Source organism: Astatotilapia calliptera, chromosome 3 (genome assembly GCF_964374335.1).
Source record: "Astatotilapia calliptera chromosome 3, fAstCal68.1, whole genome shotgun sequence".
Lineage (NCBI taxonomy): Eukaryota > Metazoa > Chordata > Actinopteri > Cichliformes > Cichlidae > Astatotilapia > Astatotilapia calliptera.
This window is the reverse complement of record NC_137424.1, coordinates 83,267,078-83,286,777: the sequence shown is the minus strand read 5'-3', so window position 1 is coordinate 83,286,777 and position 19,700 is coordinate 83,267,078. Positions and strand designations below refer to the sequence as shown.

At 42.3% G+C, this 19,700-nt stretch overlaps 1 protein-coding gene and 1 long non-coding RNA gene across 3 annotated transcripts in view; one reads left to right on the top strand and one right to left on the bottom strand.

Moving 5' to 3' along the window:
- Positions 1-1,137, bottom strand: part of LOC145425993 (NLR family CARD domain-containing protein 3-like) — a 231,345-nt gene extending 230,208 nt beyond the window's left edge. Inside the window, exon 1 of one of the 2 annotated variants that reach the window (XM_080299540.1) lies at positions 892-1,137. The gene's annotated coding sequence lies outside the window, so the exon portion shown is untranslated. The remainder of the gene's footprint in view (positions 1-891) is intronic. The other variant, XM_080299539.1, reaches the window with a different exon arrangement.
- A 9,668-nt stretch (positions 1,138-10,805) lies between these two features.
- The window catches only part of LOC145426025 (uncharacterized), a 35,616-nt gene continuing 26,721 nt past the window's right edge, over positions 10,806-19,700 (top strand). Inside the window, exon 1 of the long non-coding RNA XR_013906793.1 lies at positions 10,806-11,172. This is a non-coding gene — a long non-coding RNA (uncharacterized LOC145426025). The remainder of the gene's footprint in view (positions 11,173-19,700) is intronic.

Below are 19,700 nucleotides of genomic sequence, written 5' to 3'. Positions count from 1 at the left end.
CAACAGCAGCACGTTTAAACTTGATCAGTTGTTGTTAGAATTTATTTAATATTACTTTCTAGTATCAGCTGGATGGTCAAGACAATGGGTGGTCAGAAGAAAAGGAAAAGGTAAAGGACAGAGGGACGGAAGATAACCACCCATCATCTTTGTAGCTGACAGCTGGTAACTGTGCAGGGGCGGGTCTAGCAAAGTTTTGCCAGGGGGGCAGGTGTGGCATTAACAGGGAAAGGGGGACACAAAGAAATACTTTTCTTTCTTATTCTCATTTAAAATGTCTCACTTTTAACAAATAATTATCTGTATCAAGTTTTTATGTCAAATCTATAGAAATCATACATATACCAACAAGACTGTGTACATCACTGTCACAACAGTGGTTGTTTTCATTCAAAGGCTTTATGACTTTTCCTATTATACCTGGTGGGCCGGTCTCTAATCCCTCCATATTGTGGCCAATCACATGCGAGGATAATAGAAGTAATAAATGCATGAACTAGTTTTTCAGCATCACTCTGAGACAGGATATTTCTAATTTTAGAGATTTTGCACAAATGGAAGAAAGCATTTCTACATATTTGTTTAATATGGGCATTGAAGGATACATCCTGTTCAAAAATGGCTCCAACGTTCCTCACAGTGTTACTGGAGGCCAATGTAATGCCATCCAGAGTAAGAATCTGGTTAAGTAAAGGAAAAACATGTTGCATTTGCATTTGCAGTAAAGAAAAACTGTTAGAACCTGTTTAATTTCTGAGAGCTGCAGTGGTTCTGATAAAGAGTGAGCAGTCTGAGATGTCAGTGAGCAGTAACAAGGAGAAAATGTTTGCTGCCTGTTGAACAGAAACACTTTCCAAGACAATTGAAAGCTGAATGATCAGAGACACTTACAGCAGTGACGCTGAGTCCAGGTTCTCCTCACAGATCCAAGAGTTCACAGAGTGGAGCTGAAGACTTCACTTCACCTGAGCTGGATCACCTCACCTGCAAACACTGACACAATAAGTCTCACAACTTCCTGTCGAGCACAGCTGGCTCCACCTCAGTCTCTAAAACCTGAATGTTGACTTCTTGGAACAAACTGGTTTGATCTGTTTGTGTTTCCAGTTAAAGGGAGGGACAGTGTCACTTACACACTTAAAACTGTTTTATAAAACACTTGTGAACAAACACTGGAAGAAGACATCCAAAATCCAGCACTTGGGATCTGTTGTGGTACAAGTACTGCACCATGTGGACAAGAGATATTTTATTCTGTATTCTTATGGTCACAGTTATAATCAGAATTATCACTGATTAATCATTTACCATTGTTGAATCAGTTGACAGAATAATCTTTGAATCACATCTATGTTAATCTGAGCAAGATATCAATGTATACAGAGTATCAGCACTTTAATCAGTCTATTGTTGTTCTGTATTATTATTTCTATCTGCTTAAGCTGTTGTCCATCAGTGTATTTACACCTCTCGATCTGGTGGGTTCAGCAGGGCCTGTTCCAGTCACTTGGACATATTCAGGCCTTTAACAACATGCACACCGTTATGTAATTCACGCACGTTTACATACACACTTAATAAGAACAGAAAGGTCGTCTTAGGACAGTCTAGAGCTACACTATCACAAAATGCACAATGTAATACACACTTGTTTTTCTCTAAAGTAGCAGTTGAGGTCCATATAAGGAGAACTTTTTGAGTGCGAGGAACTGTTATCATTTCCAGTAAGATCTAACTGTGTGACGTCATAATGACTATAAAGCTCTCTTTCTTTGTGCAAACGAAGAAGAAGTCCGGCTCTTCCCACACTGTAATGTGTGTTTTAATAAAATGATCTGTGCTGATCCAGCTGTATACCAGTCGTAGTCTCTTCCTCAAAATCAGAACCATGACAACCACCACTGAGTTAGTGTTTGTATAAATGTGGTGAAGCAAAGCCAAAAAGAAAACCCCACCATCATGTGTATAAAAATACTTATTGGATAAATAATGAAAGAATCAGCACAACATACCAAAGAAAGAAAAATGAGGTCAGGGCCTCAGACAGAAATGATAAAGATATAAAACATGACAGTTGTATATGAACACAGGTCTGAACAGGTTGGTCCTGATCTGCTCATTAAAATCTGCATTATCTCGCTTTTTCATCTTTAATCACTGGTGAAATAAAGCTGCTTTGTTTGATGATGATTGATGTGGTTGTGTTTCCTGCTTTCAGTCTTCCAAGGAAATTTTCAGACTAGAAATACTAGAAACCGCCTGCAACACAGTTTCAGTTGGCAGCGCCCCTGCTCTTTGTGAAGCAACAACAACATGTTATTTAACAGATCTGTAAAAAGACTAACACAAACCAAGAGTTTAACTTCAAAACTGAATTAAACACATTTTAATTCGGACTTTTCAAAGGTGTCAGGGTTACTTTGTCCATAGTTTAAAACATATTTCCATTCTTCTTTATCTATCCTGGGAGTTTCTGCAAAACCTGAATGAGCAGAAGAATGTTCAGTTACAGCTCCAGGCTTCTCAGCTTTAACCCCTGCATGAGTGACAGTCAAGTATCACTCCTCAGGCTCCTTTCAGACTACGTGGCTTGCTCAAACTGAAAGAAGTCAACTTGTTGGTGCAAAAAGGTGATTAGCTGAAAACTTGGCATGTCTCAAAATGGTGTGCAGTGTGTCCTTAAAGATCTGAGAAAGAATAGAATAGAGTAAAATAGCTTTTTATCGTCATTTACAAATACAATGAAAGTTTGAGTGCTCCACACCAACTGTGCCAGGATAAAATATAAATATTAGAAAGCTCTGCTGACAATGACACACCCGTTTTCACCCCTGGGCCGTGTGATTAGGCAGAGGATCAATAGTGGCTCCACAACCCTCTTAGGGACACTCCCAACAGGCCTTAAAAATCTGGGACTCTCCACCAAATGTTCTCAGAAATGAAGAAGCTTCTCAGACAAAAATTAATGACGTTCAGTCTTTTCCTTCCAAGCTCCTGAGATCACCATGACCTGGGTGACTGAGAACCACAGACATCAATAAAACCACACATGAGTGATGGTAACTGGTAAATATTAACGTTTAATAAGTTGAGTTCATGTTTTATTAGGGATGGCACGATACCACTTTTTTTATGTCCGATACCGATACCGATATCATAAATTTGGATATCTGCCGATACCGATATAAATCCGATATATCTATTTTTTAAACTGTTTTTGTATAAGTTCAAAGTCAAATTTAAAAAGACAAAACACTAAAGCTATTCTCTTATACTTGCATGCAAGAAAAAGACTGCACCCAAAATATTGCTCACTTCAACAATGCATATCTCTTTATTTAAACTTTAGCACTGTTTAGCTGTCACCACTATCAAAATATCCATCCTGAAAGTGTGCAACATAATGCAGAACTTTAAATCTCGAAGTATTTAAAGTAACATTCATCAAAATAAAAGTGCAACATTATGCAGAACTTTAAATCTTGAAATATTTAAAGTAAAATTCAAGTAAATAACAGTGCAACTTTATACAAATTTCAAAACCCCTTTGGTACTGAAAAAAGGTGCAATTTTAGCAGAGCAAACAACATTCTTGTAATAATGCAATTGTAACATTTTTTTCACTTTAACATGAGAGTTAGGTTCTTCTTCAGAAAGATCAACATTTCAACCTTCTCAGCTGTCAGCCTGCTTCTCCTTTCATCAATGATAATGGAGGCTGTACTGAAGAGTCTCTCACTCTCAATACTTGTGGTAGGTGCACAGAGAAATTTAGCTGCTGTAGAAACCAGAGTGGGAAATCTAAGTGTGTTGGCTTGCCAGTACAGCAGTGGATTATCTGAGCATTGAATGGTTGGCTCACTAAGGTAAGTTTGCACTTCAATACGTGCACTTGTCGTGGCTAACTGAGGAACAGGATCTTGAGTGTTTTCCTTCAGGATTTCATCAAAAACACTTTCAAGTCTGCTTTGGCTGGAAGATTCCACCCGTGGAGTCTTCTTTGCTGGCTCCAAGACTGCTGATGTCCCCTCTGCTGGCTCTGAGGAGTTTAATGTAGTTCTCAAAAACTCCATCTTCCTCACCTCTGCCATCAAAGCATCCTTAGCTTGTTTTGAGGTTTCTACACTCGTGAAGTACCTGAAATGAAAAAAGTCCAAACTTGAATATTAAACAATCATTAAATTTATCAGTAGTATCATTCAGCAGTGTGATTAAACTATCATTCCTCATTCTTGCTATTTATTCATGCCCATTTTGCGCTGCAAAATAATAATATCTGAGGTCAGGGAGGCCCCATCCTCCCTTTTGCTTAGCCAGCTGTAGTGTTTTAAGGCGAACCCTTGGTCTTTTACCTTGCCATATATATCTAGATAACATTTTATCCCACTCATTAAATTGACTTTGGTTAATCTCTATTGGTAGGGTTTGAAATAGATACAAAAATCTTGGCAATACATTCATTTTAATAGAATCAATTCTTGAATTAAAACTAAAGAAAGGAATTAAATTCCATCTTACTATATCTTCCTTTATTTTTTTGTATAAGGGTAGGTAGTTCTGTTCAAATAGTTTTGTAAGGTCTTTCGGTAAATTTATGCCTAAATATTTAAAACACTCCGTTTGCCATACCAGAGAGTAGCTACATTTTATTTCTTCTGGTGGGCTGTAGTTATATGAGAGTAGCTGGGTTTTACCTATCTTAATTTTATAGCCTGATAATTGGCCGTATTGTTCAAATGACTGCATCAGCTTGGGTAAAGAATATGTTGGGTGTCCAAGGTAAATCAAAATGTCATCCGCGTAGCAAGCCAGTTTATATTGTGTCCCTTTGATAAAAATTCCCTTAATGTCCTTATTTTGCCTGATGGATTGAGCTAGTGGTTCCAAGTATAGTGCAAAAAGTAACGGTGACCATGCACAGCCCTGTCTAGTGCCCCTTTTTAGGGTAAAACTGTTGGATAGGCATCCATTAATTTTGATCCTGGCTGTAGGATTATCATATAATGCTTGTATCGTTTTAATAATCATATCATGAAAGCCAAATTTATATAGTACCCTGTAGAGGAACTTCCAATTGACAGAGTCAAAGGCTTTTTCAGCGTCTACACTCATCACAATTGCTTTGATTTTGTGTTTTTGTATATGGTCCATAATGTGTAGTGTCTTTCGTATATTGTCCTGTGTTTGGCGTTGATGTATGAAACCTGTTTGATCATTACATATCAGTGTTGGTAGGAACTCTTCTAGCCGTTTGGCCATGATAGATGTGAAAAGTTTATAGTCCACGTTAAGAACAGAGATTGGCCTGAAAGATCCACATTCCATTTTATCTTTGCCTTCTTTTGGTATAACTGAAATAATTGCCTCCTTCCAACTGGGGGGCATTTGTGCCTTTTTCAAAACCCAATTCAATGTAGGCAGTAAGACAGGTATCAGTTCCTTTTTAAATTCTTTATACCACTCTGCCGTGTAACCATCTGGTCCTGGTGATTTACTTAATTTAAGCCTATTAATTGCAGCTTTTAATTCTTCCTCAGTTATATTCATTGTCATTGCTTGATTTTGTTCTTCATCTAAAGTGGGTAAGTCTAGAGAGTTCAGAAAGCTATCCATCTGAGCTTCAGTCCCGCCAGGGGCTTCAGAGTATAGGGTTTTATAGAATCTTTCAAAGGCTTCCTGTATTTCATTTAATTTATTTTTTATCACTTTTGTACTTGGGTCCCTAATTTTATAAATTGTATTTTCCGCTATCTTTTTTTTCAATTTCCACGCCAATATTTTGGTAGATTTAATGCCACTTTCATATTGTCTCTGTTTCAAAAACATTAAATCTTTCTTGATTTCTTGTGTGGCTATATTGTTAATTTCGTTCCTAATGTTTTTGATGTCCCTTAATATATCCTGTGTTAAGTCCCTTTTATGTCTTCTTTCTAATTCCTTTAGTTTCTTACTCAACTCTTCTAATTTTCTATTCTTATCTTTTTTCCTAAATGAAGCTATTGCTATAATTTTCCCTCTTAGTACCGCCTTCAGAGTATCCCATAGTATGGGAGGTGGTACTTCTCCGGTATCATTGAACTCTAAAAAGAGACTAATTTCTGATTTAATTTGTGCCTTGAAAGGTGAATCATTCAATAGACTTGAGTTCAATTTCCATGTATTATTTTTTAACCGTAAGTTAAAATCAATGGATAAATATATTGGTGCATGGTCACTTATATCTATCGTTCCAATTCCACAAGTATATATTTTATCCTTATCTTTACCAAATGTTATAAAATAATCTATCCTTGTATAAAGAGAGTGTGGGGCAGAGTAGTAAGTATAGTCCTTTCTATTAGGAAAAAGGTCTCGCCATATGTCCATTAATCCTACCTCCTCAAAAAGTGCATTCACTTTGATATATGGAGATTTCATATCGTATGTTTTCTTGCTAGACGAGTCTAATTTTGGCTGCAGGTGTATATTTAAATCCCCTCCACAGATCAAAAGGCCTTCTGTTTCTGTTACCATAATATTAATAATCCTTTGGAAGAAGCTAATATCACTCTTTGGTGGGGCATAAACATTTAAGAGGGTGATCAAATTCCCATCTATTTTCCCTTTTACTAGAATAAATCTGCCCTCTTTATCACCCATTTCAGATACTTTTTCAAAGTTTAATTTGCTTGAAATAAGGATTGCAACTCCTCTCCTATGTCCTGATTTGTATGAAGAAAAAAACAGATTAGTAAAACCCATTCTCTTTAATTTTACGTGCTCCTTATCTGTCATGTGGGTCTCCTGTAAGTAGACTATATGGGCTTGTTCTGCTTTCACTTTAGTTAGGATTTTAGTACGTTTAATTGGATTTAACAGCCCATTAACATTGAAAGATATAAATTTTACTTTATCACTAGCCATATGTAATCAGCGTATGTCCATAAAGCAAGTAAAATTAAACTTATCAGATCTACTCCCTAAACAGACAAACATATCAAACATAAACATCAAATACAGAGAAAAAAAACAAACAAAAAACTGTGATTCCAAGGCTGGGGTCTCTAAGAAATGACCCTGTGTAGAGCTAGAGAAAACGTCTAGCTGTGGAGGAAAGCCTCTCCCATATATGGGCTGAGGGCCCCCATCATGGCACTTGAGGCGGCAGAAAACAAAGTCGTTGTTCATTTCACAAAAAGTGTGTCCTTATGTGTCTCTCGCTTATATCTGTGTAGTCTCATCCAATTGGGGTAAAGATATTCTCACAAAACATCTTGAAATATATTTAACACCACGTATTTTTACCTCATTTTAACGTCCGACAGTACTTATAGCTCCTCTGGCGAGGGCATGATCTGTCTTCTGAAGGTTCGCAGTCTCGCCCTGATATCTTTCTCTCGCTCGTCGTCTGTCCCTCGCTGAGTTGGACCTCTCGTGGTTTCCCAGGCAGTACGGGACAGCTGCTCGACCAGACTCTCCTTCGGTGTAGTCACATTAACTGGAAGTCCTCTGTCCTTCATGTCTGTAGTCGCCTCCTCCGCCGTCTGATACAGAACTATTCCATCCTCATAAAACACTCGTAGTTTTGCCGGGAACGGAGTATGGAAGCGGATGTTTTTCTGCTTTAACGTACTCCTTTCTCTTCTGCAGTACTACTGGAGGGTAGTCATGGTCGAAGAATATCAATTTCCCATTCAGAAAAACTTTCTTCTTTTCCCAAGCTCTACGTAGGATCTCTTCTTTAACCCTATAGCGGAGAAATTTGACTATTATTGATCGCGTTTTATCTTGCCTGTCTCCGGCGGGTCTTAAAGCCAGCGCCCGATGTGCTCTCTCGATGCCAAACTCCTCGTTAGGGTTTATCTCCAGAGTGTCCCGCAGTAGTTTTTCCACAAAGTCCACCATAGACGAGCCCTCGGCTCCTTCCGGGACATTATAGATCCTTAAATTTTTTCGTCGGGATCTTCCTTCATAGTCAAGTAGCTTATTTTCTTGTTGATGCATGACTTTTATCATCTTATTCAGAGTCTGTTCCAAGTTTTGAACACGGTCTTCCACTTTTTCAATTCGTACCTCTGCCTCTGTTATTTTTTGATTAACGCTGGTAATCTCTGATTTAATATCAGTTAATTGTTCTTTTATGTCTTTTCGGAAGTCCCGAATCTCCTCCAGGATTTTTGTCAAACTTACGTCGGCACTTGAGAGAGCTGGGTTAGCATTAGCTTCGCCTTCTTGTCCCTTCGTAAGAGAGCTGCTCCTCAAATTTTCTGCATCTGCAGTTTCTGCTGCGGTGGTTTCTTTGTTTGCACGCGTCTTCCCCATTCTTGCCCCTCTCATCTATTCGAGTATTATTTGTAGATCTAGTATTTGATGTTCTGAAGGGACGAAATAACTATTTTCGCGAGGGAGCTATTGCTTTAGCCTGCCATTCGGGATGGTCGTTCGCACATCTTGTATCAGACGTTTGGGTGACATGTTCAGCTCCATTTGAATGTCCTCCAAACGCGAATATGCCTGTGGTGAGTGTTTGAAGTGACCCACTATTTTTCTGCCCACTGTCACAGCATCACATACACCACGTTGTGCAAGCAGTCCCTCATTCAACACAAGTTGCAAAGTGTGCGCGAAGCATCCCAAACTTGCAACACCTAGCCGGTCCATTGCCTTTTTTATATTGCTGGCATTGTCTCGCAAAACAACGTGGACTTTATTCTTCGGAATTTTCCACGCATTTAAAATTTCCTCTATAGCTGCAGCGATGGACTCTCCTGTGTGTGAACCACGAAACTCTTTGGCCTGCAACACTGCTTTTTGCATTGTAAAACTCGAGTCTATCCAGTGTACAGTCAAGCTTAGCAGGGACAACGGACAAACGTCCGAGCTCCAGATATCAGTCGTCATGCTTAACGTGGGAATTATTTCCAAACTTTCGGAGATGAACTTGCGCACCTGTTTGTACTTGCCTGGGATAGCTTCCTCCGAGATGAAATGCCGGTTTGGCAGCATGTAGCGAGGCTCTAAATGCTCAATTAAGCATCGAAAACCATCATTTTCCACAACGGAAAGGGGCTGGTCATCAAGCACAACAAATTCAACTATTTTCTCCGTTATCAGCTTCGCTCTATTGCTTTCCAGAGGGAGTTTCTCACGTCTCTGAATGTTTTCCAAAAGCATTTGTTGATATGGTACACTTTTCTGCTTAGCTTTGGAGGCCAGGCTAAATTCTGCGTACTCCTTTGCGTGGTGTTTCTGTAAGTGTTTAATCATGTTTGTGGTGTTAAAATTCCCCACACTGCTACCACCCTGCGAAACACTTGCATCCCATAAGTTGCATTCGGCAGTCTTGCTTTTTTCGTCTTTTAGTTTGAAATAAATCCACACTGCTGACATGATGGCTCTGAGCTCTCCCACACGATAACCGCTCGATCACGTGACGCATACTGCTCTGACGTGCTAAGGTCATGACCTGGGTTATACCATGTTAGCGAGTTTTTGAGGTGCTTTTGTGATATTCACTGGATCGGATAAAAAATTTTAAATTTCTCTCCGATATCCGATCCAGTAATTTACGTCAATATCGGACCGATACCGATACTGAATATCGGATCGGTCCATCTCTAGTTTTTATCATTTTCCAATACTGTTCCTCTTATTCAGGATTATGTGTGTGCATTGCCGACACGGTCGTTATCATCCTACAGTCCTCTAGACACACTCAAAACTGTTAAGGGTAGCTGCACACCAGAGGTGTGAAGTATCCATACATTCATCCATCCATCAATCTTCTTCTGCTTTAACCAGGGCCAGGTAGCAGGGGCAGCAGCCTAAGCAGAAAACCCCAGACCTCCCTCTCCCTAGCCACCTCCTCCAGTTTATCTGGGGGAACACCAAGGCGTTCCCAGGCCAGCTGAGAGATATAATCTCTCCAACGTGTCCTAGATCTGCCCTGGGGGCACACAGGAGGCACCCTTGTCAGATGCCCAAACTACTTCAACTGGCTCACCCTTTAGAGGAAGCGCATTTCTGCCGCTTGTATCGGCAATTTCATTCTTTCGGGCACTACCCACAGCTTGTGACCTGAGGGTAGGGACAAAGATTAACCACTAAATTGAGAGCTTTGCTTTTATGCTCAGCTCCCTCTTCACCACGATGGACCAGTGCAGCGTCCGCATCGCTGCAGCTGCAGCACCAATCCGTCTGTCAATCTCCCGCTCCCTTCTCCCATCACTCCTGAACAAGACCCCAAGATACTTGAACTCCTCCACGTGGGGCAGGAACTCGTCCCTGACCCGAAGTGGGCACTCCACCCTTTTCCGGCTGAGAACCATGGCCTCAGATTTGGAGGTGTTGATCATCATTCCTGCTACTTGACATGTTCGAATATGGTGTTCGTTATCACCAAACTGAGGTTTGCACAGAAGTCCAATAACAAAACACCGTTCAGGTTCAGATTAAGCAGGACGTTCCTCCCAATCACGCCCCTCCAGGTCTCGCTGTCACACACGTGAGCATCGAAGTTTCCCAGTAGGACGACAGAGTCTCAAGGCGAAGCAACCTTCCAGCACCCCATCTGGTGCTGGGTACTCTGAACTGCCCCTCGGCGCGTAAGCACAGATGACAATCAGGACTCATTCCCTGTTACCTGAAGGTGCAGGGAACAAACCCTCTCATCCACCGAGAAGAACCCCAACGTACAGGCAGCAAGCCGAGGCGATACCAAGATACCCACACCAGCCCGCCGCCTCTCACCAGGGGCAACTCAGACAGAGTCCAGCCCCTCTCCAGGAGACTGGGTCCAGAGCCCAAGCCATGCGTTGAGGTGCGCCTGACTATATCTAGCCAGTACCTCTTAACCTCACGCACTAACTCAGGCTCCTTGCCCGCCAGAGAGGTGACATTCCATGTCCCAATTGCCAGTCTTGGTAGTCGGGGATCAGTCCGCCAGGGCCTCTGCTCCTGCCCACAATGCACGCGACCCCTACGGCGCTTCTTCTTTTTTTTGTCCCGTTTTGATTTATAGCCATCAGAATTGTTGTATTAAGGCCAAGGAAGATGCCAAGCGGATTTATTTTACCAAGTGGATCATCATGGCCTTGCCATATTGATCCATTTGATTGACCTTTATTATAATTATGAATTTATTTTATTTTCAGTTGCTACAAACGGGACAGACATGACTGTGGGATAGGACAGGTGGAAAGAATGAAAGAAAGAGAGGGAGAGAAAGGAAACCTAAGGGGAGAAGAGACGGTGAGAAGGGGGGGAAGAGAGAGAAAAAACAAACACCTGGGTCACCTGTATGGAGAAAAAAAAACAGAAGAGAAAGCAAACAACAAAGAGCAACATAATAAGAAAAAAAAAGCACCATCACAATAAACTAGCTAGTCATAGATATCAATAGTTACTAAATAATAAACGATATTGTGCAACACGCAAGATAGACAGCGCACAGTGTGTTTTGAGGCAGCAGCCAAGAAAGCTGTAGTCCGCGTCTGTGAATACCCATGTGTACACCTGTGTGCATACCTGTGTGGATCAGCATGCTTGCATTCCAAAGGTTTCTCCATGTAATGATCTGCTAGGGAGTGTGGGGAGCCACAGCCCTGTCCTCTATGGTATCAAGCAGGTATGGAGGAGATCAAAACTCCAGACATCCAGAGGCCCCCAGAACACAAGAGACCAAGGAAGACCCACAGAGGGGCAGCCACGCCACTGTCCCAGTAAGAGCTAAGGAGAGCCCCAGATGAGGGCTCATTCAGCAGCCGCGGAGCAGAAGCCAGGGGGAGTTGCAGTGACGCGCCCGTGAGCTCCGCCGGCAGCCAGCTGTGCCTGAGTGACCGAGCCCCAGGCCGAGAGGCCGGGAACATCCCACCTCCGAAGTGGCCCGAGCGAGCCCCAATAATCGGCCGCCAAGGAGTGAGCCGGTGTGTACCCGGACGCCCACCCCCAGATACAAAGAACCACCAACGCACCGACACCTGAGGGAGTCCGCCACCGGCAGGGGAAGTGGTGGTGGGTGGAGATAGGCCTCCAAACCTTGGAGGGCCTGAGATGTCCCCAGAGAGGTGGCGTCTGATACCCAACCTGACATATAGACACAGACATACAGGCACACACAGACACAAACATCCATTCCCACCCTCATGCTCTCATGTGCACTTACTCCACACTCAACCGACGTGGAGACAGACATAAAGAGACGCTGTATACACGATCATACTCCCCAAGCGTACTCTACCAACCGGGTCTAGGTACCCTTGCCCCTGGAGGGGGGAACTGCACCCAGACCCAGGTGGTGTTACCCTTTTCCCTGCGGTGGGGAGAGGCAGACCGCCCCGACTCAGCAGCAGCAGGGAGGCCCCACACTCCAGACCGCAGTCGGACGGCCAACTCCTCCTAGCCCCCCCGCTCCAGCAGGTCACAGAGAATGGGGGTGAGCGAAGACTCCAAACCTCCCTCCACCCGCTCATTGTAGTGTTGATGCATGTGTGTTCTAAGGTGCATTTAAAACTAGAGATGGCACGATACCACTTTTTTATGTCCGATACCGATACCGATATCATAAATTTGGATATCTGCCGATACCGATATGAATCCGATATAGTGTTTTTTAATCAACAAAACTGTTTTTTAAAATATCTTGCTGCATTTTGCAAGTCTGCAAGTTCATACTCAAGTTTAAAACAACAACTACACTAAAGCTATTCTGTTATACCTGTATACAAAAAAAATATTTCATAGTTCAGCAATACTGATCAATCTAATAAACTTAGACCTACACCATCCTCCCTATTCTGGTATTTTAAAGAGTACTTAGCGTAAATATTAAGCAACCTAACTAATAGGGTTCCAACTCCCAGCAACAACAAAAATAAATAAATAAAAAATAGGGAACCACCCCTCACGCTCCACCTCATGATGCTTAATCGACGTAATCAACCTTAATTTGATGCAGTGTGAAAAAAAAATGCACAGAAATCAATTATTTTTCAAGAAATATTAAATAGATTCAACATCTTTCTTCAACAAAATTGCAGACTGCACAGATGGTACCTTCCCAAAGGAAAAAGTACTATAGCTTACTAGGGTATATATATTAGACTTAATAGTCACTATATACAGTAATTGACTTCTATTCCTTTTACATCAAATTAAAACTTTGGGTGTCAGATAATTATTTATTGAAAGCTCGACATTTTAAATGAGAATAAGAAAGAAAAGTATGTCTTTGTGCCCCCTTTTCCCTGTTAATGCCCTATCGGCCCCCCTGGCTAAACTTTGCTAGATCCGCCCCTGCACAGTTACCAGCCGTCAGCTACGTAGAAAAAGATCCTGGTGTAGAAAGTAATATTAAATAAATTCTAACAACAGCTTATCAAGCTTAAACGTGCTGCTGTTGTTCAGCCGCTGGTTTCCTCTTTCTGGTGCAAAGTGGGCCAAAAACAAACAAGAGAGACGGACTCGCGACAGAAAAGCCGATCAGCTGATCATTTAAGCAGTTTCACAATTGAAGTAGCAGCCGGAGAGCGAGAGGCAGTCGCTCGTTAAGCTTAACGTGGGAATGCTTTACAAACATTCAGAGATGGACTTACAAACTTGCTTTACTTCTCTCGGGGATAACTTTGTCGGAGATGAAATGCCAGGTTGCTAGCGAAGCTCCAAATGCTATCCAGACCACCGACAGGTCCCGCATGCCACAGCCGCTCTATCACGTGATGCATACTGCTCCGACGTGCTAACGTTCTGAGGTGAGTTACGGCGTGTTGCAAGTTTTGCGAGGTGCTTTCGTGATATTTAATGGATCGGATTACATTTTTTATTTTTCTCCGATATCCGATCCAGTCATTTAGGTCAGTATCGGACCGATACCGATACGTAATATCGGATCGGTCCATCTCTATTTAAAACCCAGGAGGGCATGGAGCTACCTGCCAGAGAGCAGCAGGTAAGCGCATAGTGCCTCCTGCTAGCCCTCAATGTCTACGTGTATTTAAAATTGAGAGGTGGGCAACGATGCCAGGGGTGAGGTGTACACCCTGATGGTAACTAGGACTCCGTGTATCGTGCCCACCCCCAAGATCCTATATGTATGTGTAATGAGGGTGTGAGTAATGTGAATGTCTAAGTTGTGGGATAAAATTGGTACTTTTAAAACTGTGCAGATGCTTAAACTGTGCTCGAACCGGTGCTTAACCCTTTAAAGCCGGTAGGAGCGGTCACGCTCCATTTTGCATAACTATTTTTAAATCCCTTTAGAACCAGAAACACGTAAGCTAGTGCAAAAAAATTTTTTTGCATATGAAATCAGAGGAGTTGTACTTACTTACTTAAATGTAAGGCCTTTTTTAATTATAAGCCTTACAAGCCTATACTGGTGTTTTTAAAAGTCATGTTTGACTTCATGTTTTTCTGAATAGTTTCTGGGATGCTTAGAACTCAAATTGCACTGCTTTAAATAGTTTATTTTGATGCACCTGCTGTTTTCTTTGCAAATTTGCATTATAATATTTATTTTCATTTTTTACGCAGTATATAAAGATTGGTGTGCCTCAAAAATAAAATTATGAAGACACTCAAAAGAAAATTTCCTGTTGTTGTAAACTATTTTTTGCAACTTTTTTGTATTTAAAGTTTTGAGGGATAAACCTCTTAAATTTCTCTAAGTAGAAATATATGTAATAAAAAACAAAAACGATTTTCAATTTTTTTGTTGTTTATTGGACTTTTTTGAAATTTATGTAATTACTATGGACTTAATGCATACATATTATTAAAATATGGGCTATAACAGTTGTATAGCAACTTGAAATGCTCCCACAAATGGCACAAATGGCACAAAAAAATTGAAAATCGTTTTTGGTTTTTTTTTACATGTTTTTGTTGCTGCAAGTGGTTTTTATGCAAGTTTTGCAAAGCTATATGTGGAAGGAAACCGTGACCGAGGACAGGCTGATGGCATAAGATGTAAGTACAACTCCTCTGGTTTCATATGCAAAAAAAAATTATTGCACTAGCTTACGTGTTTCTGGTTCTACAGGGATTTAAAAATAGTTGTGCAAAACGGAGCGTGCCTGTTCCAACCAGCTTTAAAGGGTTAAAAAAGTATTTGTACTTCATTGCTTCTCTGCTCCCCTCCTTGAATTGCTACCTTATCGTGGTGGAAGGTTTTGTGTGTCCCAGGGATCCCAGGGACTATATTGCATGGAGGCTTTTGCCCCCTGGTAGGGTCTCCCATGGCAGATTGGTCCTGGGTAAGGGACCAGACAAAGAGCGATTCAGAAGACCCTTGTGAGGATATCACAGAGGTAACAGTTTACCCTGTCTGGGCCATGGGGCCCGCCCGGGCAAAGCCCAAAATGGGGACATGGGCCCAACCTCCTGCAGGCCCACCACCCGCCAGAAGCGCCGTAGGGGTCGGGTGCATTGTGGGCAGGAGCAGAGGCCCTGGCGGACTGATCCCCGGCTACCAAGACTGGCAATTGGGACATGGAATGTCACCTCTCTGGCGGGCAAGGAGCCTGAGTCAATGCGTGAGGTTAAGAGGTACCGGCTAGATATAGTCAGGCGCACCTCAACGCATGGCTTGGGCTCTGGACCCAGTCTCCTGGAGAGGGGCTGGACTCTGTCTGAGTTGCCCCTGGTGAGAGGCGGCGGGCTGGTGTGGGTATCTTGGTATCGCCTCGGCTTGCTGCCTGTACGTTGGGGTTCTTCTCGGTGGATGAGAGGGTTTGTTCCCTGCGCCTTCAGGTAACAGGGAATGAGTCCTGATTGTCATCTGTGCTTACGCGCCGAGGGGCAGTTCAGAGTACCCAGCACCAGCTGGGGTGCTGGAAGGTTGCTTCGCCTTGAGACTCTGTCGTCCTACTGGGAAACTTCACACCTCTGGTGTGCAGCTACCCTTAACAGTTTTGAGTGTGTCTAGAGGACTGTAGGATGATAACGACCGTGTCGGCAATGCACACACATAATCCTGAATCAGAGGAACAGTATTGGAAACTGATAAAAACATCAACTCAACTTATTAAACGTTAATATTTACCAGTTACCATCACTCATGTGTGGTTTTATTGATGTCTGTGGTTCTCAGTCACCCAGGTCATGGTGATCTCAGGAGCTTGGAAGGAAAAGACTGAACGTCATTAATTTTTGTCCGAGAAGCTTCTTCATTTCTGAGAACATTTGGTGGAGAGTCCCAGATTTTTAAGGCCTGTTGGGAGTGTCCCTAAGAGGGTTGTGGAGCCACTATTGATCCTCTGCCTAATCACACGGGCCCAGGGGTGAAAACGGGTGTGTCATTGTCAGCAGAGCTTTCTAATATTTATATTTTATCCTGGCACAGTTGGTGTGGAGCACTCAAAATCTCATTGTATTTGTAAATGACGATAAAAAGCTATTTTACTCTATTCTTTTCTTTCTCAGATATTTAAGGACACACTGCACACCATTTTGAGACATGCCAAGTTTTCAGCTAATCACCTTTTTGCACCAACAAGTTGACTTCTTTCAGTTTGAGCAAGCCACGTAGTCTGAAAGGAGCCTGAGGAGTGATACTTGACTGTCACTCATGCAGGGGTTAAAGCTGAGAAGCCTGGAGCTGTAACTGAACATTCCTCTGCTCATTCAGGTTTTGCAGAAACTCCCAGGATAGATAAAGAAGAATGGAAATATGTTTTAAACTATGGACAAAGTAACCCTGACACCTTTGAAAAGTCTGAATTAAAATGTGTTTAATTCAGTTTTGAAGTTAAACTCTTGGTTTGTGTTAGTCTTTTTACAGATCTGTTAAATAACATGTTGTTGTTGCTTCACAAAGAGCAGGGGCGCTGCCAACTGAAACTGTGTTGCAGGCGGTTTCTAGTATTTCTAGTCTGAAAATTTCCTTGGAAGACTGAAAGCAGGAAACACAACCACATCAATCATCATCAAACAAAGCAGCTTTATTTCACCAGTGATTAAAGATGAAAAAGCGAGATAATGCAGATTTTAATGAGCAGATCAGGACCAACCTGTTCAGACCTGTGTTCATATACAACTGTCATGTTTTATATCTTTATCATTTCTGTCTGAGGCCCTGACCTCATTTTTCTTTCTTTGGTATGTTGTGCTGATTCTTTCATTATTTATCCAATAAGTATTTTTATACACATGATGGTGGGGTTTTCTTTTTGGCTTTGCTTCACCACATTTATACAAACACTAACTCAGTGGTGGTGCAGTACTTGTACCACAACAGATCCCAAGTGCTGGATTTTGGATGTCTTCTTCCAGTGTTTGTTCACAAGTGTTTTATAAAACAGTTTTAAGTGTGTAAGTGACACTGTCCCTCCCTTTAACTGGAAACACAAACAGATCAAACCAGTTTGTTCCAAGAAGTCAACATTCAGGTTTTAGAGGCTGAGGTGGAGCCTGCTGTGCTCGACAGGAAGTTCTGAGACTTATTGTGTCAGTGTTTGCCGGTGAGGTGATCCAGCTCAGGTGAAGTGAAGTCTTCAGCTCCACTCTGTGAACTCTTCGATCTGTGAGGAGAACCAGGACTCGGCGTCACTGCTGTAAGTCTCTCTGATCATTCAGCTTTCATTTGTCTAGGAAAGTGTTTCTGTTCAACAGGCAGCAAACATTTTCTCCTTGTTACTGCTCACTGACATCTCAGACTGCTCACTCTTTATCAGAACCACTGCAGCTCTCAGACATCACATTCTAAAAACACATATAAGACAAACGCATCATAAGATTTGTGTTTGTGGAGAATTTGTCCTGATCTTTACACCTTCACCTCACCTTCTTTACACCTTGAAGGTTTTACAGAGGACTTTGTACATATTTGTAATATACTATAATGTACTTCTATTCACACAGAGCAATTCTTTCTAACCTCTCAGAGCACTTTGATCACAGTCCACATTCATACAGTACAGCACTTTATCCTGAACACTTTGAGCACTCATCTCGCTCACATCAGCAGCCAGTTTAGACTCACCAGTTAACCGAAATCCACACAGCTTCTCCCTCTTGTACAGTGTGTGATATATTACACCTCCGTTTCTCTACAGGGCACTGTGAGGCCATTAATCACTGCTGCTGATGTTTGCTGCCTGTCTCTATCAGAAGTGTGTAGATGATGGTTCAAAAACAGAATAAAAATTGAGACGTCATGTAGAGTTGAAATTGTATATGACATGATCTTTTAATGAGTGACTTATGTATATACACTCAACAAAAATATAAACGCAACACCTTAGTTACTGCTCCCATTCCCCATGGGATGGATGTAGAGACCTAAAATTCATTCCAGATACACAATATAACCATCCCTCCCAAACAGTGGTCACAAATCAGTCCAAATGTGTGGTAGTGGGCACATCTGCTATATTGAGATAATCCATCCCACCTCACAGGTGTGCCACATCAGGATGCTGATCTGACATCATGAGTAGTGCACAGGTGTACCTCAGACTGCCCACAACAAAAGGCCACCCTGGAATGTGCAGTTTTTTGCGCTATTGGGGGTCTGGGGACCCAGAACCGGTCAGTATCTGGTGTGACCACCATTTGCCTCATGCAGTGCAACACATCGTCGCATGGAGTCTATCAGATTGTCAATTGTGGCCTGTGGAATGTTGGTCCACTCCACTTCAATGGCTGTGCGAGGTTGTTGGATATTCGTGGGAACTGGTACACGCTGTCGTATACGCCGGTCAAGCACATCCCGAACATGCTCAATGGGTGACATGTCCGGTGAGTATGCTGGCCATGCAAGAACTGGGACATTCTCAGCTGCCATCTGCCCTGAACAATGTGAACCATGATTCATCCGTGAAGCGCACACCTCTCCAACGTGCCAGACGCCATTGAATGTGAGCATTTGCCCACACAAGTCTGTTACGGCGACGAGCTGGAGTCAGGTCAAGACCCCGATGAGGACGACGGGCATGCAGTTGAGCGTCCCTCAGACGGTTTCTGACAGTTTGTGCAGAAATTGTTTGGTTGTGCAAACCAATTGTTCCAGCAGCTGTCTGGGTGGCTGGTCTCAGACGATCTTGGAGGTGAACCTGCTGGATGTGGAGGTCCTGGGCTGGTGTGGTTACACGAGGTCTGCGGTTGTGAGGCCGGTTGGATGTGCTGCCATATTCTCTGAAACGCCTGTGGAGACGGCTTATGGTTGAGAAATGAACATTCAATGCACGGGCGACAGATCTGGTTGACATTCCTGCTGTCAGCATGCCAGTTGCACGCTCCCTCATTGCTTGTGGCATCTGTGGCATTTTGCTGTGAGACAAAACTGCACATTCCAGGGTGGCCTTTTGTTGTGGGCAGTCTGAGGTACACCTGTGCACTACTCATGATGTCAGATCAGCATCCTGATGTGGCACACCTGTGAGGTGGGATGGATTATCTCAATATAGCAGATGTGCCCACTACCACACATTTGGACTGATTTGTGACCACTGTTTGGGAGGGATGGTTATATTGTGTATCTGGAATGAATTTTAGGTCTCTACGTCCATCCCATGGGGAATGGGAGCAGTAACAAAGGTGTTGCCTTTATATTTTTGTTGAGTGTATATATATATATATGTATATATTGTGCTATTCTTAGTTAGCGTATTGTCTGTTTTGTCTTAATGTTTGGTTTATGTTGGTTTATAATGGAGCACTGTAACAAAAAAATAATTTCCCCCAGGGATCAATAAAGTATTCTGATTCTGATTCTGATCTACAAG